At 45.3% G+C, this 26,638-nt stretch overlaps 1 protein-coding gene and 2 long non-coding RNA genes across 3 annotated transcripts in view; 1 reads left to right on the forward strand and 2 right to left on the reverse strand.

The window, feature by feature from the left end:
- Positions 1 to 26,638, reverse strand: part of LOC135908893 (uncharacterized) — a 517,064-nt gene that overhangs the window by 219,615 nt on the left and 270,811 nt on the right. The gene's annotated exons all lie outside the window — the stretch shown is intronic.
- LOC139059435 (uncharacterized) lies at positions 4,493 to 15,665 on the forward strand. Its single transcript, XR_011514188.1, has 3 exons — positions 4,493 to 4,530; positions 11,287 to 11,448; positions 15,263 to 15,665. It is a non-coding gene; the product is annotated as an uncharacterized lncRNA (long non-coding RNA).
- LOC139054838 (uncharacterized) lies at positions 6,110 to 10,921 on the reverse strand. The gene is made up of 5 exons (XR_011511551.1): positions 10,644 to 10,921; positions 9,435 to 9,582; positions 9,253 to 9,333; positions 9,118 to 9,177; positions 6,110 to 8,605 (listed from the first exon to the last, which is right to left on the reverse strand). It is a non-coding gene; the product is annotated as an uncharacterized lncRNA (long non-coding RNA).

The raw sequence follows: 26,638 nt of genomic DNA on the forward strand, positions 1-26,638 counted from the left end.
TGGACTAGGGGAACCGACCCTGGAGAGAAGACGGAAGACTCCATCTGATGCGGCAAAAATCATTGCAAAATAGAGAAAATAAACGTTTTTCATCACTTCATTATAGCACAGGGGTTTGCTATCGCCAGTAGCGAATGCTTTGGTTGACCTCCCTGCCTTTCTGCCTTTTGAATTCTCTCTCCCTTTGTATAAAACGCACTAACTTGTGGGAGAGAAAGCGTTCTCCTCTTTTAGAATTCAATTAATTGTCAAGCAATTATATTGCAGTTCCAGTAACTAGAGCAGAAATGCGAAAACGAAACCGATTCTGTTCGGTTCTCCGCGCTCAGAGTGCGACACCAGGGGGCAGCGCGCGCTGCGCGTCCGTTAGGAGTGGCAGAGGGAGATGCACATGTGTAGTCAGCCGGCATTTTTCGAGTCGTGTTGTAAATGTTGTTAATTCGCCGTAAATATCTCTTGATTTGTACTCAAGGGTGGAGCAAGAGCCCAAGGAAGAGAGATTGACGCATCGGGAGCGAAGAACAGGAACGATGGATGGTTACGCTGCTTGGGTCTCGGCACGTTCGAATTGGCAAAGTTCCGAATTTGTTGCTGTGTTGTGTACGCTTGTGCGCTCGTTATTTGCCGTCATCGCGCGGAGATATTTGCGCTGGATGTCTTTCACTTCGTGTACAAAACTCTGCTCGCTGCGGCATCGAAGAAGTCCTGTGTTTGGGTGCACGTATGCGCTTGGACACGGATAGCCTGCTTGCTCTCAACGGGTGTTCAACAGTCTACGCGCGCTCGTAACTTGGTCATGAGGTAAGCCCATTTTAATCTTATTTGGTTTGCATAACGTAGGGGTTAAAATGATGTGTGGTAAGCCGGTGTCGCGAACAGAAATATTGTTTCAAAAGACCACTATGCAACGTCTTAGGGCAAAAATGACGCATGAATGGGGAAAGGGATCAACCTATCTTTTCAGATCGATTCCAGTCGTAGCGCGATTGGCTCGATCGCAATTTCCGTGAGGTACTTCTAACCTTTTGTTCATTCGCGTTAAAAGCGTAGAATAAAAGTGCGTTCAGTTGAGCTCTTGTATTGACGCTTGTATTGGCTTGAGAGCATACTGTATCCGATACAAGAACTTCTGTTAAAATACGGAAATAAACGTTCGAGGCAATAGCAGTCGCTCACTACCTGGGATCGTTACTTTCTTGCTTGGGTGCACGTTTTAATTGTGACCAGAAAAAACGTCTTGCTGCACCGTTTGCGGTGCAGCAAGACGTATTCCTTCGAATGATGTCTGGGCAGTCAAGGCATTCGTGCCACTAAGCAAGCAGTAAACGGGGTATCAGTGCGAAAAAATTTGGACATACAAGAGATGCGAATGGTATCATCATAGACTCTTTTATTTGACAAATTCAGTTGTATTACTAAAGCGGAGAGTGGATATGCATGAAAGTCAGATTGTATTGATACTCAGCAAAAACAAGGTAACTTATCATTACTAATCAATCCTTTTCTTTTACTGAAAGGCAAGTTGCTGTTGTGCTGGAGCTGAGAAGAGGTCTGCTGCCTGCAATGGGTCCATCTCTCTCAAGTTATTGCAGTATTATAGCTCTCAAGGTGAGTGGATTTTTTTTCTCATAGCTATTTGCCACCTGAATCATGACCGTTTACTTAGCTGTGTAGGTGATCACTGTTAGTGACATTGAAGTGCTGGTGGACCAGCACTCCTTTATGATTGCAACGCATATGACAGAGTGCAGCTGTGGCAGTATGCAAAGGTGTTAATCTATAAGCCAAATTAGGTTCTTTGAGGTAATATGTTAATATATTGATGACATTGGATTGTGGTCTAGCAGGCAAAAATGCTAAGCAAAAAGAAATTTGAATTTGCACTTGGTAAGATGTGCAAGCAATTCAGGCTGTTATACATGAAATGGGACATTTGTAGATGTCTTCTACAGTGCTGCAGTCCTGAATGGCTTCAGAGTTGAGTGATACCACTATAATTTCTCTGTAGAGCATGCAACACAGTTTAGCATTGGGAGAGGCTGGCATCAACAGGCGTCTACTTACTGTGAAGTTCAAATGAGGTGTTACTCTTAGGGTGACTATGTATAATTTATGGTTTAATTCTAATCTTGTGTCAGGCAGACATAGTTTACCCACTTGGTTAAACAATAGAGATGTAATATCTATGTATACAAGTATTACCCATTCATTTATGCCATTTAGACAATGGCAGAAATGCGTGGGTAATACTTGTGTACATATACAATACATCACTATTGTTTAACCAAGCGGTGCCCCTGCATGTTAAATTTTACAGGGCTATTATTAAGTAATGTCAGCTTTTGTTGTAACATTAAGGCACCTTTTATATTATTACAGATTACCACCATTGTGCATCATAGTGTCATATTTACACTAAATGTATTTGACTTTGCTATAAAACCTTGCACAGCGGTGCATCATGAAATTTTTTTTTATAGTTTCTGGCCTCAGAATGCACTTCACGTTATATTCTTGTTTGCAACAAGACTATAATGCAGGTTTCTCTCCTTATGTTTTGTGGCACTTCATACTGCGGCGAGCTAAACCACTGGGCAGCAATACTGGATACGCTACTGCGTGTGGAGCTGTCTTCAAACACACACAAGGAATACATCATTGCTTTTTTAGCACAAAACAACGGACACAAGAAAGACGACAGAACAAGGCGCTACTCTCAACTGACATCACTTTATTGCATCCCTCCTTTGTAGACAGCAGAATCTAGAAGAACATGGGCTGTGAACACCATGTGCAGGAACCACCAACATCTGATCAAAAAAGCACACTCATGCGACAGAAAAAAAAAACTATATTGAGCACTTTACAAGGTTAAAGAAAGCACACTAATGCACTGTGGCCCCAATGACTGTATGAAGAAAACTTCCGATAACTCTCTGGCGGTGGTATCACGGCTCTTTTTTCAAAATCGTAGCATGACGAAACATTGCGAACCTAAGCGATCCATACCAACAGGCACAGGTTCCCATTTGGCTCAACATTGTAAAATATAAAAGTGCAAAGCCATGTTTCGTGATACTACGATTTTGAAAAAGTGCTGTGATACCACCGCCTGAGAGTTATCGGAAGCTTTCTTCATACAGTCATTGAAGTCACAGTGCATTAGTGTGCTTTCTTTAACCTTGTGCAGTGCTCAATATGGTTTTTTGGATCCCGTCGCATGAGTACGCTCTTGTGATTGGTTGTTGGGGGTTTCTGCGCATGGTGCTCACTGCGGATGTTCTTCTAGATTCTACTATTTATAAAGGAGCGACGCAATAAAGTGATGTCAGTTGAGTGTAGCGCCTTGTGCCGGTCGTCTTTCTTGTGTCCATTGTTTTGCGCTTAACAAAGTATTTATGGATTCACACCAACTAGCCCGCCAACACATTGTCTTGCGGGCACTTCTGAAGTACTGTCTGTCCAATAACCTTGGTGGCATGGAAGCACCGTCCACTTCTATGCGTTGCTTTCTGTTTCATTGTGGCATCACATCACATTATAATCATAATGTGTATGTACTTTTTCCAAGGGACCCATATTCCTATCCTTTTGTTATATTTGCTGTCGCATTATTTATGTGCAAATGACCAGTGCTCCAAGCTCCATTTTATCGCAAAGTAAACTACTGGTACCTAAACAGTTCTGTATATCAGAAAACCAAAGCTGAACTGCCGAACAGTACCAAGCCTTAGTGCAGTGTCAAGCAGTCAGATTTTATTGGTCATGCAGAGGTGCACAGGATAGCTCTTTATTACTTGCTGAATAATTAAGCTGTGTGAAAACTGAGTATTTGTGTAGCTTCAACCACATGCTATTGGTCATTGCTCCTGCCCTCATCAAATGTAGAAGATTATCACGGCATTTCCTATTCTCTTTTTCCTTATTACAGTGGGATTACTGCATGCGTAAGTAGGAAACGGATCACATAGGCAATCAAAAGCCAACATTGTGTAAACTTGGAACATTGATTGTACAGTTTGATGACCCAGAATAAGTAGAAATACACCATAAATGATTGACAATTAACTTTTACTTGACACAGGGCTAAAGCATACAGTAAGCATACTGTATGCTCATACGGTGTCACATCAATTTAAATTTTAGTGTAGCTTTACAGTGTACGCTTCTATTGTTGCATTCTGTCAGAGGAATGGTAATGTTTGGCGTGTATAGCACCTAGACTGTCTATATACAGTAGTAAAAATGTGTGAACTGTATTTTTTAATTATTTGATAGAATGTGTAGCACAATAAAGCCATACAATCAATGCACAGTGATGTGACTTTCTCTGCACATGTTGCAGGTTCAAAAAAGTATGGTGGAAGCTGTTGCCAAGGTTCCGACCAGAAAAGACAGCCAGTATAAAAGGGTCCACGCCACTGATCTCTACTACAGGGGATGAACAGCACATCGAGCGCCCTCGACTGAAGCCGGCCTTGTCCCAGAAGTTGGTGCTTCACAACTTTGCGGCAGCACTTTGTTGCACGGGTGTGTAGCATTTCTTCCCCTAACATGCCTGCCTGATGTGCCATAAACTACCCAAGCAGTGTTTAGAGATGTCCAGAATTTTTCCATTGTAGTGTCTACAGTGTCGCTAACATAAGTGGCGTGCAATCGAAACACTGGAAAATCAGAAAAAACTTGATGTAAGAGAACACTATCGTATACGGGTTCAGATTGTCATAAAAGTGCTTACCAGACATGTAGAGACCTCCTAAAATGTGAAAAACCACAAAGTTTTTCGGCAGCAATATTATCTGATCGCACGCACTAGTTAGTCCACCATATGCCCTGCTTCCAGGACAAGCGACTGCATGACATCGCATTTCCACTGGCTTCACCTGCATCCGGTGCGGTGTGCTGCATCCAGCGAAACATGTTAGAAATCAGTGGTGCACAGTGTTTTCTGTCCCCTTTCTCGACGCCTACTGAACGCATGTTAAACTGTTTCCAAAGCAGACAAACAGAGGGAAAGGGTTCTGAACACATTGCATTTTAAAGTGGCTGGTACTGGGTAACGCAAGTACTGTGGCATAGTAGATTTGCACCAGGCAACCTGGGTGCCAAAAAGGCTGCTGTTTACTTGCAAATGGTCAACATATTGTGAGCATGTTGAAGTTCTTTTTTTATTCTCATCGCTTATTTAGCTAACGGAGACAGCTTTCACAACTGAAGAAGCCTTGGAAGCATGAAACACTTCACAAAACCAGCTTCAATATATCGTGTCTGCATCACAATTTCATGGCTGCATGAGTGAACCCTCTGGTTAACATGTAAGAGAGTTCATGATGTTTGCCATGCATTATCCACTTTATTTACAGGTCAACCCTATCTTGAGATTTAAGCTGATGTTGCGTTTAGAGAAATTATGGCCGAGAGCCAGCTTTTGAGAATACAGATTGAGCTTGACAGATTAAACACCAGAACAAGTCGTTGAGGATTTCAGATCAAGAATCTTCAAAGGCCAGTTCATTTAGTGGTATTAATATTCTGCTCGAAGTTGTTGATTGTTACGTTCATATGGTGCCCAAGCATTGCGGTAACAACTTCACTTGGAGTACATAGCAAGGGTGTATTCGATGTAAGCTGCTGGCTTTTTTTCTGTGTTTTCAAACACTGGTTTCTTGTTCAGTTTAAATTTTCAAATTTTGCATTGTTTATTAGGTGTTGTGTCTTGTTTCCTTTTCCTGCTGCTTCTTAGTTAAACATCTGAATAGTGAACACAACTTGACCTTTTGCTTGATTGCCTAGATTACATGCCCTCGATGCAAAACAATTTCACTTCAAGACTGCTTGTACCATACTGAAAGAATAACTTGGAGCAGCCATAGCCACCAATAACACGCAAGAGATGATTATGAAAATTTTAATATTGTTTTTTGATCTACAAGGTGTCTTAACTATCATGCACCAAGATTTAGAAATATGTAAATGCGATGTAACTAGACAAAATGAAGGTAATGTTTGCCATCGCTTGGAGATACTCTGATTATTCGCAACTCAAATCAACATTAGGGGGCGCTGCGAAGCCTGGCCCGGTCTGGCTACACTGTGCAGTATGGCGGCTTTACGGAGGTCCCCGCGTACGCTTTCCTTGGTGAAAACTTAAGTTTGTTGCACTGCGATGTTAATTCGCGCTGTTTTGTGGGGGGAGAACGGGTAGTGGACGCCGAGTACCTCATTTTAGTCGGTACCAGTGGTACAGTGAGTAATTAAGTAGAAGTGGTCGCGCGTGTGTGCAAACCTCCGGCGTGACAGCGGACCCGCACGAGATTGTGGTGAGAATCGCCGACGCATTCCGGGACCCATCGATCGTGGAGGCAAAGTGTTCGTGCACTGCTGGATTGTCGCGAAAGTGCAAGCATATCTCGGCTGTTTCTCCTGGCACCTTATCCTGGAACATTTGGTGTAGTTGTCAGTCCCTTTAATGTTTCATCTCTACATTGCGTTTCAATGCTGTTCATATTGCAAAGATCGTAGTAAAGTGAAATGTTCATTTGCGTGCACCGTTGTAAGCAGAAGAGATCCTATTATGTGCCGAACTGCAACTTAGCTTCACCTTATGCTGTGGCGCTTGGGGTTACCTATCACAATACATATCCTGCTTTTTTTCTTTTTTTTTTTGCCGACATGACTGTTCGTTTCCTATGGCTCATACGTTATTGTTTCACAATTTGTGCTCGAGCAACTGCGTGATATCAGTGGCGACTCAGGCAGAACTCATGAAACCAATTTTTGTTGTCTTTGTTAGTGCCCTTCTTAAAGGGGCCCTGAAACTGGCATGCCGCATAATATAGATACCACGACCACCACAAGCTCTGTTTGCAGGACGATCAGACAGCCGTGTGTATTTATTGGTCTCTGTAAGTGATGTAGCTCCAGGCGTCCATCTCGCGTTTAGAGAGTGCCACACATGCCTGAACCACAAGTAGCAATGTGTAAAAAAAACAAAAAAAACTTGACCAGGACCTTGCTACCTTGCCATGCACCGTGTAGCTTCCAGCACACTAGCTGAGGCGAAAGGAGAAAGCAATGCATCAGTGCAATAACTACTAATTCCACTTACAGTTCAATGATTCGAAAAATTTTTGCAGCAGGCAGTGTCCTTTTGTAGTGAGGTAACTATGATCAGTCGGAAGTGTTTCAGTGCCCCTTTAAGTGTTTGTTAAGTGCTTTAAGTGCATGTTAACCTTTTATGTCACTTACTTTCCATTTATTGATATGTTTATAGTAAGGACAGCTCTATATGCTCTCTGGAAGTCAATAATTATCATTCACTGATGTTAAGTCTGCACAAGTGTCTCCCCATGTTGTATTACCAGTGGTTTAGTTACGCTTCCCAGGACAGCCATTTGCACTGTATTCAACAAACTGGGGAGAAGCATAAATTATGGTACATATACCAGCTGGGGTCATTTGAATCAAACCATTCTTTCAGAGTACTCAACTCTGGTGGCCAAACTTTTTAAATACTCATCGTATGCAGGTTTGACACTGTTCCATGTTACTTCTCATGTTCTGTTTGGCCAGATATACCCTCATATGCTAAAAAGTGCAACAAAAATGGGCTCGAGTAAAACGTATGAGGCAAGTACAGTGAACAAAATATTGAGTGCATGTGGTTTATTTTGTGAAAAAATACAAGTAAGGAAAGGGACAACCAACAGCCATTGAAGAATAACCACAACTCTATGCACACAGATCATAAGTGAACTGCAAATATCTCGGAATACCATAAGATGAAAACTTGCATCAGAATGCGTAGTGTAAATCAGCACTTCAATGAAGAATACAAGTTGCAAAAGAATGTGCATTGCTAATTTACAAAAAGTGTGTTGAAGTTGAAGTCTGCAGGTTTGGCCAATGCAAACAAGTGCAGCATGTAGATCACATGGCAACGACCGTGTCTGAAAAGTATGAAGTGGCTGAGTGGCATAAAAAATGCTGGATTTCCAAACAGAAGACCGCACTTACTCTCAAGGCCGCCACGCTTTGATGGAGCCAAGGTCACACGCACAAATGCCTCTATGCAATACAGACTACTTGCAATATCGCCAGCCATGGCACGACTTCAGGTGAATCACCTAATGCCGAATATGCAAACGTGCCACTGGAATTCATCTTTTGGTGGCACAGCCACAGTTACTTTTAAAATTTCACACATCAACTGAGCAGTCTCTCCAATTACGTTGCTACATGTAGTTAGAGAACAGTTAAAAAGGTGACTCAAGAATGCAGTGGAAATATGCTTCAATTTCACCAATGTCAATGCAATTGTTTTTACACATAACTGGTGCCGTCCTGAAAGTGGATGAATTTTTGCGTAGCGCGTCACACGAGCATTCAGAACATCGAATGATGGCAGGCCTGTGAATGTATTTACGTTGCTACTATTTATCGTGTTCACAAACTTCTGTGGAAAAGTACCCGATGTCACTTGGGCAGCCTTGCTTTCTGTAAGCCTTGTCCGTGAAGCCATTTCTAGTAGGAAATTTGCCACGTCTTTTTCTTCTCTTGAGTACTCTGCCATTAATGTCCGGAGGCCAGGTTGGCAAGCACATTCCTGTCACAAAACAAAAGCAAGAGTTGTAATATCTGACATATCTGACGCGAAATGCAGCTTCTTTTTGTCATTCCAATAATGCATGTCAATGTATTAAATTCAATGTTGGAAGTAGGAAAGCCAGGCTTTTTGCATCAGTTAATTTGCACCCATCACACACCACAATCATTTCACGAAGTTAATCCAGAAAACATGCTGCCGGCTAGGTAAAGACAGCTACCACATCACAAATATATAGAAAAAATAAATTGCCATATTTGCTATGTCCTTGTCCCTTATGGTGTTAGCAAGGCTTTGGTCTATGCTGTTAGGGGATGGGAAATCGTCCTGCAATGTCAGATAGAGTTCAGTTCAAGAAACCAGTGGTTAAGCAATGTGTGCACAAGTTGCAATTAATGTGCACCCATCACACACCACGTGCTACAATGCTTTTACGATGTAAATCCAGAAAGCATGCCACCGTCTAGGTAAAGACAGCTACCACAACACATACATATACAAAAAGAAATTACCATATTTCCTTTGTCACTTATTTGGTCCATGCTTTTGCGGTCAGGGGATGGGAGATCGTCCTGCAATGTCAGAGTTTTATCCCAAGGAATTAGTGGTGAAGCAATGTGTGCACAAGTTGCAGGCAGCCAATTTACCATGGTGGTCGTGCTGACAGGTGCATGGGGCAACACCTTTGCTTCTAATGGGGAAGCAGCAGTTTCTTTGCTTGATTCATTCTGTAATGCATTAAAGGTGTTGACATCTATTGCATGCTTGTAGACATGGTGTATGTACCATAAGCATATAAGTGCTGCACCATGTAGTCAAATTAACTTACTCTGGCTGACCGATACACACGTCGGCGAAGTCTTGCCAGTGAAAGCTTTTTCATATGAGCATCCTTGTTCTCATCATAACATGACGTCCTTGGCAGGTTTTCAGTTGGTACTGCATTTTTTTCAGCCGCTGTCTTTGACATGCTACATCTGAAAAAATAAATGAATTGTTTATGCTTTATTGTGCCTCAATATGGGCTGCACCCAGAATTTTTTTCTTTTTACCTCAGAAACAAGGCCACAATATTTATAAAAAAAACATTTGCAAGGAAACGAAGCACGGTTTGAGTGTGCAAGGCTATGCAACGTTGTACACCGAATGTAGCATCTGCAAAACGTAGTTGAAAGCTGCTCATAACGCAAAGTACACAGGTGCAAACACCACCACATGACCGGAGTAGTTTTGCCACTGACTTGGGGATGATTTAATAACACAGATAAAGCTAGCTTAGGTACTAATACTGCACATACATATGCGACACGTCAGTAGACGGCGGACGCCGTAAATTTTCCTCGAAACTAGCAAACGCGTGTAAAATTGACATGTGGCTGTCGCGTAAGTGGCAAACTTCTGCAATGAACGTGATAGGCTCGCCGTCGGTGCGAAATACCAGTGTCATATGGCCACTCTTGAGCTCGTCGGAGATTCTCAAGTGCAAGTGGCAAATTCGTAATCAGTCGCGCTGGGAAGTGCCCGCGTGCAGTGCGCCTGTGCTGCAAGTTCATCCGCACCACGCATGATATTTATTCCGCTTTAGCATGCTACATACGTGGCACGTTTACACTCAACACTTCCCGAACTCGCTAGTACATCATTCGTAAACATTTGAATCTCCGACGCCCGTATAAGTTGCGCGAGACGTGCTGGGCATCAAAAGCCTCCCGAGTTACAGCCGGGTGTAGCCAACGAGCGCAGAGGTGACGTTGCTCGCAGAAACCGCTGTGAAGCGTCGAACATGAGCTCTAATTACAGCCAATGTGGTTAACGAGTGCAGAAGAGACGCTCCTCGGAGAAACCGCTGTGACAGGTCTCGAACCTGTGCTCGAATTTCGCGTTGCGGCTAACATATGCAGCAAATAATGCATAGCCCAATCGCCAGTGCCCGCAATGCGAAACGTGTTTACATAAGGTGACACAGCGACATGTATAATGGCCACGCACAATGGTCATGCATTAGGGTCGAGTTCACAAGTTCACAATAGTGTCTCACCTGGTAAGGAGAAATTATCCCGTGCAAAATGCCGTGAGCAAACAGTCACTGTAAGCGTCACAGCCTTGCCGATGCGGAGGTTAGCGATCCACCTGGTTCTGCGGCTTCAGCCTTTCCACTCGGAGGGAAGTGCGTGAACGGAAATATCGCTGTCCTTCCATCTCGCTGGCACGCACCGAGGAACACAGCAGAACTGCTTGGCCGTTCGCTTTTTCTTTGCTAGCAGCTTCGTTCTTCCGTCCGCGACAGCAGCCTCTACGGCACACACGGCGACTGGACCTCCGTATTTCGTTTCTCCCTGCTGCCGCTAGGTGTCGCATGAATTGCTGGAGTTGCGAATATTGTGCATTCTGCCTAAATACATAATTCTTAATTAGTTATTAAATATCTCAAATAATTAAATGAAATGTGTGAATGAAAAGTTTTAGAGCAATATGAAAGCCTCCTGATACATTTTTTTGTTACTGTTACTCATTGTGTGCTACATAAAAGTGTTTTTCCAAGGAATAAGCCTGCGAATACACATAAAGTGTCTTGAGTGGCCAGTCATGTGTCAGTTTTGTGGTGCAAAGCCACGAATACAACTTAAATGGGTTCTTTTAAGAAAAAGACTTAGCTCAGCAAATTATCTTTCTTTGTGCAGCCTGTGGAGACAAGGTTTCTTAGACATGGCCGTGGCCCTCAAGGAAGATGCCGAGGCCACAGGCAGTTCCTCCAGTGACCGTGAAAAGGTCCCCTGGGGCACAAGTCTGGTTTGGCACCCCCACCTTTCTCCTGCAGCTTTTCTGTCTACTTAGCTAACCAGGTGGGTTATATGGTTATATGGCAAAGGGAAAAAGAATCAACAGCATCAAACGCAGAACTTGCTCAAGCTCAATGCATTTTTGGTGTGAAGTTTTTCCCTTATCATTTATCAAAAAACGGGTAATAAGTATATGATATGGTCTTCATACGGACACCTCTTTCCCACAGAGAATTAGCAGTAAAAAAAGCAGCTTATGAAGGCTTGAATATTAGCTAGGATGATGTGGCATAGATAGGATAATGATTATGAATGTTTCTAATGAATGTCGTGGTAGTAGAGTGAATAATCAGAGTTTATATATAGATTGAAAGACATTTCGTTCCAATGCCAGAATTTTAAATCATCCCAAATAATTCTTGCATTTTATAGTCTTCATTTTATAGTTCTTGATGCTTGCTTCTTGCTGACATCATTCTTATGCTGCATAATTCACCTGTTATAAATTCCCTATTTCTCCCATTCAAGCAACTTTACATTCATCATAAGAAACCTCGTAGATGAGTTCCAGAAACTTGCTGATGAGATTAGGGGGCGGCGTGTACCCCAGGCTGAGATATGCATTCAAGAGCCTCATATCTTGCAAATGTTAGAAATACTCCTGCTAAGCAAGTTCTTGGTGTCATACAAGGTTATTTGCGAATATGAATTTGCCTGAATTTAGAAAACAGTCAATATAAAACACGTCAAGCGATATCGCTGACGATACACACACATTCCAACTGAACTAAATACAAATAAATATAGCACCAAATGCAGAATCATTGGCATGATGCCATTCTTTCAGTGGAATAAAATCTGTCCTGCATTGTAAATCTGGAATCCTTCATAATCCAGACTACTAAATACTTATGAGGGTTGTAACGTGAAATATGCATGTATTTATTCCTCGTTTCTTTACTTTAGGACCCGATAATGCTTAAACAGCAGTGAAAGAACTGAGATCACAGCACCTAATAGTTTATATTGCTCCAGAAATCCGTTTCTCTGCCGATCGCAGCATTCGACACTAACAAGAAGGCACATAACACTTAGGGTGGTGCTATTCACTTTGATTGTTTGGGAACGAAACCCGTAATGTACATGTTATGGCCCTACGTGTCATTACGTTTGAACAACAAAAAGGTAGGGGTTTTGCATTTTGCAAAACTGCATGGAGGTTTTCACTGTGTGCAATTAAAATTAGGAACCTTCCCAGCTCATACTAAATGCATTCTCCAAAGCTTTAGGTTATACAGGTGCACTACTTTACACAGAACACACTCTTTTCCCTCGTCACGGCTCACACTCTTAGGCAGAGTTACACCCTTTGAAGTGCCCCTTCTTCCACACAACGATAATTGTCATCTGCCTTTATGCATTTCCTTTCTTTAACGCTGTGAGCCCTGTGCTTTCCAGTAACGAACGGCATGCGCGTTATCAGCATGATAGCATTCCCGACAACAAAGTAGCGGGCGTGGCGTCTTCAAGAAAGGAAACGCATCAAGGCAAATAACGATTATTGTTGTGTGGCAGAAGGGGCACTCCAAAGGGTGTAACTTTGCCTAAGAGTGCAGGTGGTGATTCAGATTCTTCAAAGGTGTTTCATTGTATGGGATGGCACATCGCGCTTCACTTATTTGCAGAATATTGCATTCCAATTGTGTCATATGAGATAAATCCATTAGAGAGCTTTAGCTTGCCCTAAATTTATTACAGCTGTGTACTGTTAAACTGGCCGCAGCTTGCAGTGCTTGTGGAAAAACAATTGTAACTGCCATATTATATGTAACTGCTAGTGCACAGGCATCGGCAGCAGCAATGGTTAGGGTACACTTGTTTCTTCTATTCTGGGGTATGCATCCTCCACCAGAAAGTAGTTTTTTTTCGTCTTCCTCTTCTACCATATTGGAATGTGAAATGGGGTGTAATTTGTAGGATATACTCGTGCATAAACTTCATGAGCATTTATTCTTGTCTGTGCCACAGATCATTGTTGCTACCACTGTAAAAGAAGGGTGCCTGTTTACAGCACCCATAGGGAACAATCTGTGAATCTTTAACAAACAGTAAGGATAATGAATAATCGAATAACTTTTAGTAATTTTCAACAAATTTAGCACTCTTTGCTTTCCACTATGGTGTTTTTCAAACTAATGTTGGCACAAGGTTTGAGTGCAGGATGTCATTTTGTGTGAAAGAGTACACTTGTGTGCATAACACCTCATCGTCAACATTCTGCTCCACAGAATGTCATTAGCTTTCGTATGCATTGGTCACTATCTCACAAACCGGTTGCTCCTTTGTTAGTTGGAATGTAGCATTTATGTAAAGCACATTTGATGTTCTAACAAAAAGCATTGTTCCCTCTTATCCCCTAATTCTCCTCACTTGATGCCTAGTGTTGTAATAGCATGGTTGACACCATGAGAGTCAGTGGGGTGAATAATTGTGTCTGGTGGAGTAGGGGGTGTACGTTAACTTAAGCAACTTTTCCAGACGACTTGAATCAGTATTGTGGAATGCTGGTTTTTTTTTTTGCAATCACTGTTACCAAGTTTCACTTTGGTTGTGGCAACAAGTATAATGTAGTTCGCTAGCACTCCTGCCAACACATATAATGTGCAGGCATCTGTGTTGAAAAAAAGACCAGCTAATGGTTTGCCAGGAGCTAAGGTCCATTTAGACCATTAAATTTTGAACTTACACCGGTGGAAATAACTAGTGAATGAAAGCACACCCAGGAGAACTGAAGCAAGACTGCGAGTCGGCCTAGTTGGAACAAATTCATCTTGAAACTTACTGTGCGCAACAAACAGGGACGAAGAATAGAAGAAACACAAGGACGAGCGCTTAACATTGTGTTTCTTCTATTCTACGTCCCTGTTTGTTGCGCACAATAAGTTTCAAGATGAGCAGGAGAACTGACCATAATATTTTCTTTCATTATAACACCGCTGAAGCTTTGAACTGCATTTGAACTGGCTTGTTTAAAAAATGACCCATTTCCTTGTTCAAGTAAGACAAAGGTTCCACAGGAAGACAGAAACTTGAAGCCGTCAACAGCAGCATGAATATAAACAGCACTCGACGTTTTGCAATCTTGCACCTGGTTATATTATCCATCCCATTTTTTTCCACAGGCTGTTCTTTACTGTTTTATGGTCATATCCAGTTTAATTTTAATGTCCCTATTTTTTAATATTTGGTTAATATATATTTTCTTCATCGGCTTTCAACCAAATATATATTCATAATGCGCCTTCATTTACCACTTGCAGTGATCCTAACCAGATGCATCTTGATACAAAATTTATTTTCCTTAATTCTTCGTTTTCCTTTTCCAAAAGTGCAAACTGTTTATCTTGATACCTATTTTGTCTTCTGGGAAGATTAGGTCTACTGGATTAATGACTGCTTACATGGGTACATCGTTTTCTGTTTTAGTCACCCCTACTCTTGGCAAGTACTGACAGCATCGCTCATACCCGCTCCATCACAATCACCACTGCTAAGCACACCCTTCCTTCCTTTATTTTAACACTTTGACTTCTCTTGACCTATTATACGCACCAGTTACTTCTCCCCCAATGAGGCTAGGGGCCAGTGAGATATGCAAAATCCAAAACAACACAGCCAAGGAAAACATTTGCTACCCTAATGACAAGCACATATGTCGAAATGTTGGCTACAGCAACATCCCTTGTTCCAACAATGTTGATCTACTTACATGTTTTTCTAACACAGAAGTTACTGCTTTGTCGTGTTCTGTGATTAAACTTTTTTGCCGCTTTCTTTAGGATGGATATTCACGAATACTATTTGTTTCTCCTAACAGCAGCAAGTTTATCCTTGCAAGCGTTTGGAGTCAAGAACAACTTTCACCAGGAAGAAGTGCAAGACGAGTGATTGAAGAAAATAAAGTTGCTTCTGTGATCTAAGAACTTGAGGACTGAAATGTTGCACCTTTTTGTATATATGCTATGCAGTGCATTCATATCACAAAGTGCAAAGTGTTTTATCTCTGCAGCCATGTCAGTGTGTTGGCAAGACAATTTTCTCAATGGTGACCTGCTGCTTTGACTATGAGCTGCCTTCATGACATTTGCATTAAAGGAGACGTACTATCGTGGACAAAAGTACCCTGGAAGTGCGAGCGTTGACCAAATTGCATTTCTGCTCAAGACCGCTGAAAACAGTGGGTCACGTATGCACATTCCGAACGCAGATGGTGGCACGGCTGATCCCAGCAAATAGCACACCAATGAAATTCGGTCGACTCTCGCACGTCCTGGGCAATTTTGTCCCCGATGGCACATTCTTCGAATGGATATGCTCTGCAAGATGAAATACGGGAAGCACCTGCACTTTAACGGATATAGTACAGATTTAGCATACGGAGTCTTTCGTTTTCTGAATACGGCAAGCACCTGTTTTTTAACGGTTATAGTACAGATTCAGCATACGGTGTGTTCCGTTTTCTGAATACGAGAAGCACCGTACTTTAACGGTTATAGTACAGATTCAGAATACAGAGTCTTCCGTTTTCTAGATACAGAAGCACTCGTATCTTGTATTACGGTCTCTTTTTTTACAGTTGTCCGTTCTACGGAAATGACCGTTCTTAATTTACGGAAGAGTGTTCGGTCACAAATTACCAGCAAATTTTCTGTAAAGTAAGGCAAATTTTTTTTACAGTGTACTCAGCCAATGCGGCAAAAATGCGAGAACATACTTTGGGATCGCTGACGTCACACTGACGTACAACCGTTGGAGTTTCGGCGCGAAATTCAAATGCTGATATTTCTACCTTCATTATCTTATCAAATAATGAATCTATTATATTGAAATGACTGCCTGCAGGGTTCTCAAACAATGCTTTATTAGTCTAAACTAATTTATTGTTTCGCTTTAGTGTCCCTTTAAGCAAGTTAGCGCACCGTATGACAGTGGAGAAATGGCACACACCTGGATTCTCCCAGCGTCGATTGCATTCTCTCGACCCATCCATGCAAGTGCGGCTGTTACCTGGGCTTACTCGAAGTAATAAAAGAATACTGCGCCGCTTACGCCTGGGCGTTGTATTCACCAATTCATATACGTGTTTGATTAGAACGGCCGTACAGCCGATTGCAATTCCTGCGGTGTCGAGGAGACTACAGAACATCTACTGGACTATAGAACATCTACTGTGCTTCGGCCCATCTCTTGAAGATGAAAGACATGACCTTGGCACAGCTTGGCATCAGTTGGATAGAAAACTATTCACTTTGAACAAGATTTTGGACCGCGGCCTCGCATATCGCAGCTGCAAAGGTCCAAAAGACCACTGCTGCGATTTCTGAAGGCTGCCGGATTGAGTGACCTTCTGTGATATAGAGCAGAGAACTGTTACAAGGTTGGCGACACCCACAGCGGACTTTCTATTCTATTAATCTTTTACTCCCCTTTTTCCCTTTCCACAGTGCCGGATAGCCAACCAAGCTCAGTCCTGGTTAACCTCTCTGCCTTTCATTTATCCATCTTTTCACTCTCTCTATTTACCTTACCTAATTAATTAATTAATTATTTGAGAACACACGAAAATAGAGTAGCCAAGGTGCTTTACACCTTAACCTCCGAACAGCAGCTACTGCTTAATGGAATACGACAAAGACAAAGAACGCTGGTGTCCATTAGAAAAGGGGGCTCAAATTAGCCCACATACACACTTAAAGTTAGATACAGGACGACGCTCGTCCTGTCTTTAACTTTATCTCAGCATCTATGTTAATACGCGCCCCTCTCCTGGTAGGCATGTTTTGCCAACTAATCCAACACAGAGCAAAGCATTTCTTGTTTTGGAGAGGCGACTACCTGTACTGTCGCGGGCAAAGCTCTTTCATGCAGTGCCTTTTTTGCCTGCGAAAAATATTACTTTTTTTCACATTGCCCACAAACTTTCAAGCAACGTCTTTCGTGCCCGCTCAACAGGAACCTAGTCACATTCACAGGCCTAAGTATTTCTTTATGGTGTCTTCGACTGGTCCCGCTATAGTTCTCTGCTACACGACACGCGATTACAGCGTCGTCGTTTATAATTGCGCACGCACACACGCACACACGCACACACACACACACACACACACACACACACACACACACACACGCACACGCACACACACACACACACACACACACACACACACACACACACACACACACACAAGAAAGATGACTCGTAATCGCGGCTCTGCGAAAGTGGATGTTCAGTGGAGCAGTATAAAACCACAACTACAACTGCTGAAAGAGGTGTGTAATGCTTTACTGCTTTAGAGTAATGGTAGTAACGAAAGTAATGGTAAATTTGACAGCGCCCCGCTGCTGATCCTATTGCCATTCCTTCTTCCCTTTGGCGTTACTCGCCGACACGCTGCTTCGCGGAAGTCGTAACTAAGCGTTACCTGCGCATAGCGGTATTGCAACAATGCAATCAGTAGCCAGGCTGGTTCTTTTATAACCATACCGTCTTGCTTCACACCTTCCGCGAACCCTCCCTGCTTGGTGCCTCATTCAGCCGAAAATCAAGCTGACAGTACCTGGCTTCCGGTACTGTCAGCTTGCAGGGTAGCCAACCGGAACTCCCTTTGGTTAACCTCCTTGCCTTTCTGTGCATCCTTTTTTTCTGGCTTTCGTAAAAAATCAGATAGGTCATCGCCGGCTCTTAAACAGATTACCTCACCCTACTATTTGAGAAGCACCGTAATTACACCCAGAGAGAGAGAGAGAAAGGCAAAGGAAAGACAGGGAGGTTAACCAGAGATTATCTCCGGTTGGCTACCCTGTACTGGGGAGGGAAAGGGGAAGCGAGAGGTGAGAGGGAGAAGGATTAAAAAAAAGAAACTACACACACACGCACGTACACACAAACTGTTTCTGTGGGCACTGTCACGCAGCCCGCAAAGGCGTTCCTACTGTGATGCAGTGCACCGTACAATCCTGAGTCACACAGTGAAGTCACAATCTGTCTTTTAAGTCTCTTAAATACCGCAGCAGCGCCTTCATAGCCGATCGCGCCGATGTTCGCGTAGGCCAGTGTCCAAGGATCTTGTTTTCTGACAGTGGGCGCTTGTCCAGTTTGTCTAGGGTGGCTGAGAGGACTGCTCTTTGCAGGTTGAAACGAGAGCACTCACAAAGAAGGTGCGCGATTGTTTCATTGCACCCGCAGAAGTCACAAAGTGGGTTGTCGGACATTCCGATAAGAAAGGAGTACGCATTTGAAAATGCTACTCCAAGCCATAGACGAACTAGAAGGGTACAGTCGCGTCGTGGAAGCTCGGGCGGAGTACGGAGTTGTAAAGTAGGGTCCAGGGTATATGAAGTCATGCACTTGTGAAATCGGATGAATTCCACTGAGCTAATGTCAGGTCGTTTGCCAGTACGGCAAGTTTTTTCGCTGCGTCGGCTCTCGAAAGAGGAATGGCAACGCACCTGACGCCGTCATGGGCAGATCGGGCAGCTGCGTCTGCTCGATCATTGCCGTGTATGACACAGTGACTAGGAAACCACTGATATATGATATCGTGTCCTTCGTCAACTATGCGATGGTGTACTTCTCTGATCTCTGCGACGAGCTGTTCATGTGATCCATGGCGCAGTGCTGAGAGTATACTCTGTAGGGCTGCCTTGGAATCACAGAAGACTGACCATGCATGCGGTGGTTCCTCCTGAATGAAATGGAGAGCCGCACGCAAGGCTAGCAGTTCAGCAGCTGTCGTTGATGATACATGCGACGTTTTTCGCTGTATTTCGATGGATCTTGTTGGTATCACCACAGCAGCAGCTGAACTTGCAGATGTGACTGAGCCATCGATGTAAACGTGTACGCGGCCGCTGTGCACCTCATGTATAAGTTGTAATGTGGCCTGCTTCAGGGCAAACAACGGCATGTTAGCCTTTTTAGTGATTCCTGGGATGGTGAGGCGTACTTCAGGTCTGTGTAGGCACCATAAAGGTGTGGATGGTCTTGCTACAGGCATGTAGTTCATTGGCAATGAGGTGCGATAGGCAACAATCATACGACTGATAGCTGCGTGTGGCCTTTCTGCGGGTAGGGCGGCAAGGTGGTGAGAAGGTAGTCGGGCAACGTGGCGAATATGCGCTCTGAGAGCTTCGGTTACCAAGTACGTTGTTATTGGGTGATCTCGAGCTATGACAATCGTTGCCGCTGTAGACGCACACCTCGGAAGGCCGAGGCACGTCCTTAGGGCTTGAGCTTGTAGAACCTGGAGTACACGCAGGTTTGTTTTGCAGGTGTTTCCAAGCACAGGGAGGCTGTATCTTGCGAAGCCGAGGAACAAGGCGTTATAAAGCTGCAGCATTGATCGCACCGATGTGCCCCATGACTTTCCGCCGAGAAACTTGAGGAGATGTATTATTGTCAGCAACCTATTCTTTAGGTACGAAACGTGCGGGCTCCATGATGGGTCGCGGTCGATAATTACCCCTAAAAAGCGGTGTTTACGTGCATTTGCAACTGCTTGTCCGTTGACACAGAATAACGCTTCATTGCCTTCCGAGTGAAAGTAACAAGGCAGCATTTCTCTGAAGACAGCTCTAAGTTCTGTTTTCGCAAGTACAGTGATGTTAAGGTAGCTGCCTTTTGTAGCCGTGCTCGTACCTGCAGTCGTGTTACAGCAGACGCCCAAATGCAGATGTCGTCGGCATAGATTGATACTTGAACTGTGTTGGGCAAGCATCTGACTAGGCCAACGAGCACTAGGTTGAATAGCGTCGGGCTCAACACTCCGCCTTGCGGTACTCCACAGAACGTTTGGTGTTGAGTCGTGGCGCCTTCCTCGGTCATCACGAAGAAATGCCTGTCAGTCAAATAACTGCACAGCCACTGAAAAGTGCGGCCTCCGATTCCTGCTTTAATCAGAGCCTCTATAATGGCATAATGTGCTACATTGTCATAGGCGCCTTTTATGTCAAGGAATAATGCCGCAGTGAGTCGTTTCATCCGTTTTTGAAGTTGAACATACGCGACCAAATCGATGACATTATCTATGGATGAGCGCCCACGCCGGAAGCCAGCCATAGCATCTGGGTACACGTTGTAGCTTTCCAGGTACCATTCCAGGCGCGTCAAAATCATTCGTTCCATTATTTTCCCTATGCAGCTGGCCAGAGCGATGGGGCGGTACGATGACAAGTTTAACGGTGATTTACCAGGTTTGAGAAGTGGAACCAAGCGGCTGCATTTCCATTCACGTGGAACCAAACCGTTGCGCCAAGACTCGTTGTAAAGGTTTAGCAGCATGAGGCGTGCATTCTGCCCAAGATTGGCGAGCGCCGCATAAGTAACGCCGTCCGGCCCAGGTGACGAAGAGCGCCTGCAAGTCGCTAGTGCCGCTTCAAGCTCCTCCACCGAAAACATTACATCCATGCGGGAGTCCCGTGGCACAGGAGTGGCACATGGTGTAAGGGCGCGTTGTGGCTGCGAGCTGGCAAGTCTTGAGCAAAATTCTTCGGCAACGTCTATTTCGCTGCGACCTTGTAGCAAAGCGAGGGACTTAAAAGGAACACGCTGTTGCGGTGATACACGAAGTCCACGCACAGTTCTCCATATCTGAGATAATCGCTGACGTGGATCCAACGACTCGCAGAAACATTTCCATCTTTGAGATTGAAGTGCATCAATGCGGCGTTGAATCTTCTTTTGCATCCGCCTTGCCTCTCTGAGATCATGGATGGATTTGGTTCTCCTGTATCTTCTTTCGGCCCGCCGGCGAACTGCTCGTAGTCGCTGCAGTTCGGCTCCAAATTCTTCGTATTTCGGGAAAGGCTGAAAAGCACGCGTAGTATCTTGCATGGCTTTTTGAATTTCGTTTTCCAGACTTGAATGGTTCCCTTGCTGACATACTTCCTCCATGTGCGACCGAAACGCCGACCAGTCAATTCTCCGGAGTGTCGTGGAGGGGCATTTAAATAGTCCCTTGATTTTCAGGTACGTCGGAATGTGGTCGCTTCCACGGGATTCGATGTCTGGAAACCATTGCACGTTTGTTTCAAGACGCCGAGAAACCAGGGTCAAGTCTAAGCAGCTGCTGTATGTAAGCCCGCGTAAATATGTTGGGCTCCCATCATTGAGGCAGTGAAGGTCGTGCTGTGTGGCAAAGGATGCTAGTCTCCTTCCCCTGGAGTCCATCTTCAAGCTCCCCCAAAGCGGATGGTGAGCATTAAAATCTCCGGTGAGAATCGTAGGGTGGGGTGTCGCTGATAGCACGTCGTGCAGTCGTTTAGAGTCGAATCCGCGTGAAGGAGCAAGGTAAACAGCAACGAGTGTGAACGTAAACTTGTTCGTTTTCACAATTAAACAAACGTACTGGTTGTCGTCGTGCGGCGTGACTGGGTGCAACACGTATGTCATATCACATCTAATATATACAATTACCTTGCTTACATCACCACAGGTAGAGGACATGAATGCCTCATAGCCAGAAATGCGTATAACATTCTGCACGTTCGGTTCGCAAATCACAAGTATGGGAAATCGGTTTTCGAAAACGTAGTGTCTGAAATCTGAAATTCTCGATTTGAGACCACGGGCATTCCACTGCAGTAAAGATGCTTTCTTGACTTCCTTGTGGAAGGGCAGCGAGGGGCGGGCCATGGTGCTATGCGATGCTTTCAAGTACTGGAGTCAGCGCGTCCAGCACTTGCAGTGCGCTACGAGCAGCCGGAGTGTCCATGTTTGTCAGTAGTAGACGCATGACATTCGTGAGGGATTTGAGCATAGCAATCACTTGTGAATCCTTGTCTCGCACTTGGTCAACTGAAGTGACATTTGACGTTAAGTGGCGAGTCGTGTGCTGTGGCTCTGGCGCGTGGCATGTCTTCGGCAGTGCTGGCCACACCTCACTTGATGAAGCAGGAATAGCAGGGCCGCTTTTATCGTTGACATTCGTGCTGTTACTGGAGACAGATGGAACAGGAGGTGGCGTTGCCGGACGAGACTTTTCCCTTGAACCGAAAGAGGATGTCGTAGACTTTCGTTTCCGAGAGTGGTGTCGCCTTATCGCTGCAGAAGCATCTCTGTGTGATGATCCGTCTCTGGCCATTTTCCGCAAGATTTTCTGCTCTTTCTTTAGGCGTGGACAGTCTTTTGAGGATGCGACGTGTGGGCCTTGACAATTAGGGCACTTGAGCTCTGTTGCACGGCAGGTGTACGTGTCGTGTTGTTTGGAACATCGTGGGCATGTCGCTGTATTTCGGCAGACAGCGCTCACATGTCCAATTCTTTGACACCTTCTGCACATAAGTGGTTTGGGTACGAAAGGTCGTGCCCCATGCCGAAAGTGTCCGACCTTTACATGTGACGGTAGACAGTCACCTTTAAACACGAGCCTTACACAGGTCGACTTGGCGAGGCGCCGAGCTTGTAATAAGGCAACGCCATCAGTGGCAGGTTTGATTAAAATTGGCAGGTCGCTGTCGCTAATCGATGTGTCAATATCATAAACGACACCAGCCGTGGTTTCGTTGTCCTGTGGAATGAGATGGTGGACGTTGATGTTGCCCAGGAGCTTTACTGCCATCAAAGCATTGATTGCGCTTTGATTATGGACATCAATAGCCAGGACGTTCTTTCGAGTATTAATTCTGATATCCTTGATTTCTCCTTGGACAAGAGCCTCCAGAGAAACGGAAATCGCTTGTCTATTAAGGCGGTTGAGGTTGTCGGCGGGTGTGTCCGGCACAAAAAGAATAGTGTGCGCAGACGGCCTTCGCTGTGGCATGACGGTAGACTTACTTGACGAAGACCGTCCGCTGATGTTTCTTCTCTTGGCCTTGCGATGTACCACTCTTTCGAAGCCTTCGTCATCCGAGGCGTCATCACTTGAGCAGGAGTACAGCGCAGTGTCCTCGCTGTCAGCTTGACTCGGTGGGCAATTTCTCGTCCTCGGGCCGGTACCTGCCGAAGCAGTCACGTCGCGGCGGCATTCTGCCGACTCCACTTCCATTGCCGTGGCAATGGGAACGGCGTCACCCAGTAAAACACGGGAAAAGGCCGAAAATACTGCAGCGCGAAGGAACAGTGGTCCCTACGAGAATCACTTACACCCATATATACACCAACGGCTCGGTCCTGCCGAACAGCTCTACAAAAGCTGTCGTCATTCCAACAAAATCAAGCACTATCCAGTCTGACTTGACAACGTCGACGGTAGCGCTTTGAGCCGCACTACAATTTATTGATGACGAACCAACCCACAAGTGGTCGATTTTCTGCGACTCGAAGCCGGCACTGCAGCGTTTACTGTCAGCCTTGCAGAGTGGTCCGCATGAACAGTAGGTACTCAACATAGCAGAAGCCATACCCCACCTGACTGAGAAAGGACATGAAAAAGGTTGTCACTGGCTACCAAGTCACTGCGGTATCATCGGCAATGAACGTGCCAATCAAGCTGCTCGTTCAGTTCTCGCAGAAGGCAACCGCCTATCAATCCCGCTGTCTAGAACCGATGCTGTAAGGATGCTCCGCCTACTAACACGCCAATGCACTACATCAGCGTGGAATGAACCACATTTTATGCACTCCCGTTTACATACCCTGGATCCAACCTTAAGCCTGCAACTTCCACCGAGGCTTCTCCGAAGAGACGCGACCCTTTTGTGCAAGCTATGGTTGGGCATCGCGTTCACCAATACCTACGCATTCCGCATAGGGATGGGCGACACCGCAGTATTTGGTGATTGCGGCGACGCGGTAGCCATCCGTTATGTTCTTCGCCAGTGCCCGCAGTACAGTGTGCAGAGACAATCATTTTCCGTCGCGCTGAACGAGTTGGACAGCCAGCCTCTGTCAGAAGAAAGAATTTTGCAACAACGACGCGACGTAACATCACATCAGAAGGCCGTGCAAGCGCTACTCCGCTTCTTGAGATCGACCGACCCTTGTGAACGAATGTGATTGGAACCCTTTTTCTTTTACCTGCTCCTGTAAGTGTTTCTAGCTTTTTTCGTCCTTTTCTTTTTCTTAGTTTTTTTTCCTCTCTATGTGCCTTCTTTCTAACCCCTATATCCTCCACCCTAGTGGAGGTTAGCAAACCGGAAACTGGCCTCTGGTTAACCTCCCTGCCTTTCCTCTCTCTCTCTCTCTCTGCTGATATAAAAAATTATGACAAAGCATTGTATACTTTGTGTTATCAGTGAGATGAAACTAAGCAATGCCTGCATTTACTTTTCTTGCTTTGACAATACATAGCAAGTAGAATTGCGAATTCGAAGTGAAGCGGTCTTCCTGGTCACTGCCATGTCGCTGGGTAGTCAAGGCAGACGCCGCATAAGCGGACGTCCTGTGACCACAGCTTGACTAGATCTCGGAGCCGATCCGAAGGGAACAGCCGGAATACGCCTCCGAACGCTCTCGGCTAGAGCCGATCGCGTGATTGAAGCTAGCCGAACATATTGCAAGCGCTCTTTCTCAAGCATCTGAACAAGGGTCCGCCTCAGAGTGCTCTAGACTACTTGAATTTAAACAGCCGGAGACGTGATTACGGGTCTCTCGAACACCACTTTGCCGTTGTAGCTTGAAAATTATTCTCATCAACGTTGTCATACAACGTGTATTGATGTTATCAGCAAAAGTCTGATCGTGCGCAGGGCGACCCACTTGAGGTTGTTGCAACATCGCACTTGAGCTTTCGCTATTCTCAGAAGAGAACATCCAAAATGCAGCACTAATACATTGATATTGTTTATAATTATCGTCACTCCTCGAAAAGAACACACTGCTCGAAGGCAAAATCAGTAGTATGATGCCACTAAGACAAGGAAGTTCACGGCGAATGTGTAGATACCACCAGTAAAGTTGATCGCGATCGGACTCCACGTTTAATACTGTTGTTTCTTAAGCTGCTCATTATGAGCATGTTCACATCTAAAGCGCACTTCCATCTGCACGTACACTTGTACGAAGTTGGGCTTTGTATTCTTTAACACTTGCATTTCTGTTTCGCAAGTCAGGGTGCGAGCGCGAGCGCGACGTTGCGGCCAGGAAGGCAGCGCCTCTCGTCACGGTTCCAGGCGGTCCTCCTCGAGCGAAGCCCGCGCGATTTCCACGGCGCAGGCCGGCCACGTGTAGCGAAGAAAGGCCGCAGCGTCGACCCGCCTCGGAATCGCTGCCGCAGTGCGCGGGAAAAGCGGCACGTGTGCGCGAGTCTGAGCCGTTCCCACGGAAACAGGTACACAGCGGCGGCCCCCGCAACGTCGCGACGGAGAGGTCGCGCTGGAACGGCGCAAAAGAAAATAAAGGGGCGGCCCCACGAGCAAGGCATAGTAGCTTGCGCAAGGAAAGAAACGAAAGAGAGAGGGAGGGAGGAAGAAGGATGAAAAACAGCGAGATGGGGAAACTACAGAAAACAAGACTACGTAAAGGAATAGGAGCAGGGCAGGTACGTATAAAAACCAAGGAAGAGACAGACGCAGAAAGGAAACACCTGCAAGGTTGCACAGCGTACGGTCGCCTTCTCTCTCTTTCTTAGCCGTCCCTGCACAATGACGTCGATCGAAGCCGGCTGAGTCGCGGGGACAATAGTTTCGGGGAAGGCCACACCCCTTCGCTTTCGCTGTGCTACGGGGGCGGCGGTGCACGAACGCCGAATGGCTGCAGGCACTGCGAGCGGTCGTCCGGCGGGCAGGAGCGATACCGCGCGCACGACAGCCAGCTATATGCCCAAACCTGGCGCCCATGACGCTGTGCGCGTTGTGGGCACGCCGCCTTCCGGCAGGACCGGGGGCCTTCCGAGCTATAGCGGTGACGGAGAGCCACCGAAAACGATTGGACAGCTATAGGTGGACGGACCGTGGACGCCCTTAGACTAGGAAGCCCCGCGCTTGCCGACCGCTGCGCCCTTTCGCCGGTTGACGTCACGCTAATGAATGGAACAGTTGCGTTTTGAGTCGCTGCACAGGATAACGGGACACCCCGATGCGTCCCGCTTCCGCGCGTTGGAAGACAGTGTAGTGGGCGTGTCAGAGCGATATAGGTAGAGCTAATTAGGAACCACAACTCTGCGATGCCGAAAGCACCATAAAACATATGACCGTTGCCGCTGAAAGCGCAGAAGCTGGACTCACAAACACGTTTTCAAACGTACCAAAGCGCACTCAAAACAGGTGCCTGAACGGCCTGTGCACCTTCAAGAACTTACAGGATAGCACGGGGCTC

The sequence above is a fragment of the Dermacentor albipictus genome, chromosome 1 (assembly GCF_038994185.2).
Source record: "Dermacentor albipictus isolate Rhodes 1998 colony chromosome 1, USDA_Dalb.pri_finalv2, whole genome shotgun sequence".
Lineage (NCBI taxonomy): Eukaryota > Metazoa > Arthropoda > Arachnida > Ixodida > Ixodidae > Dermacentor > Dermacentor albipictus.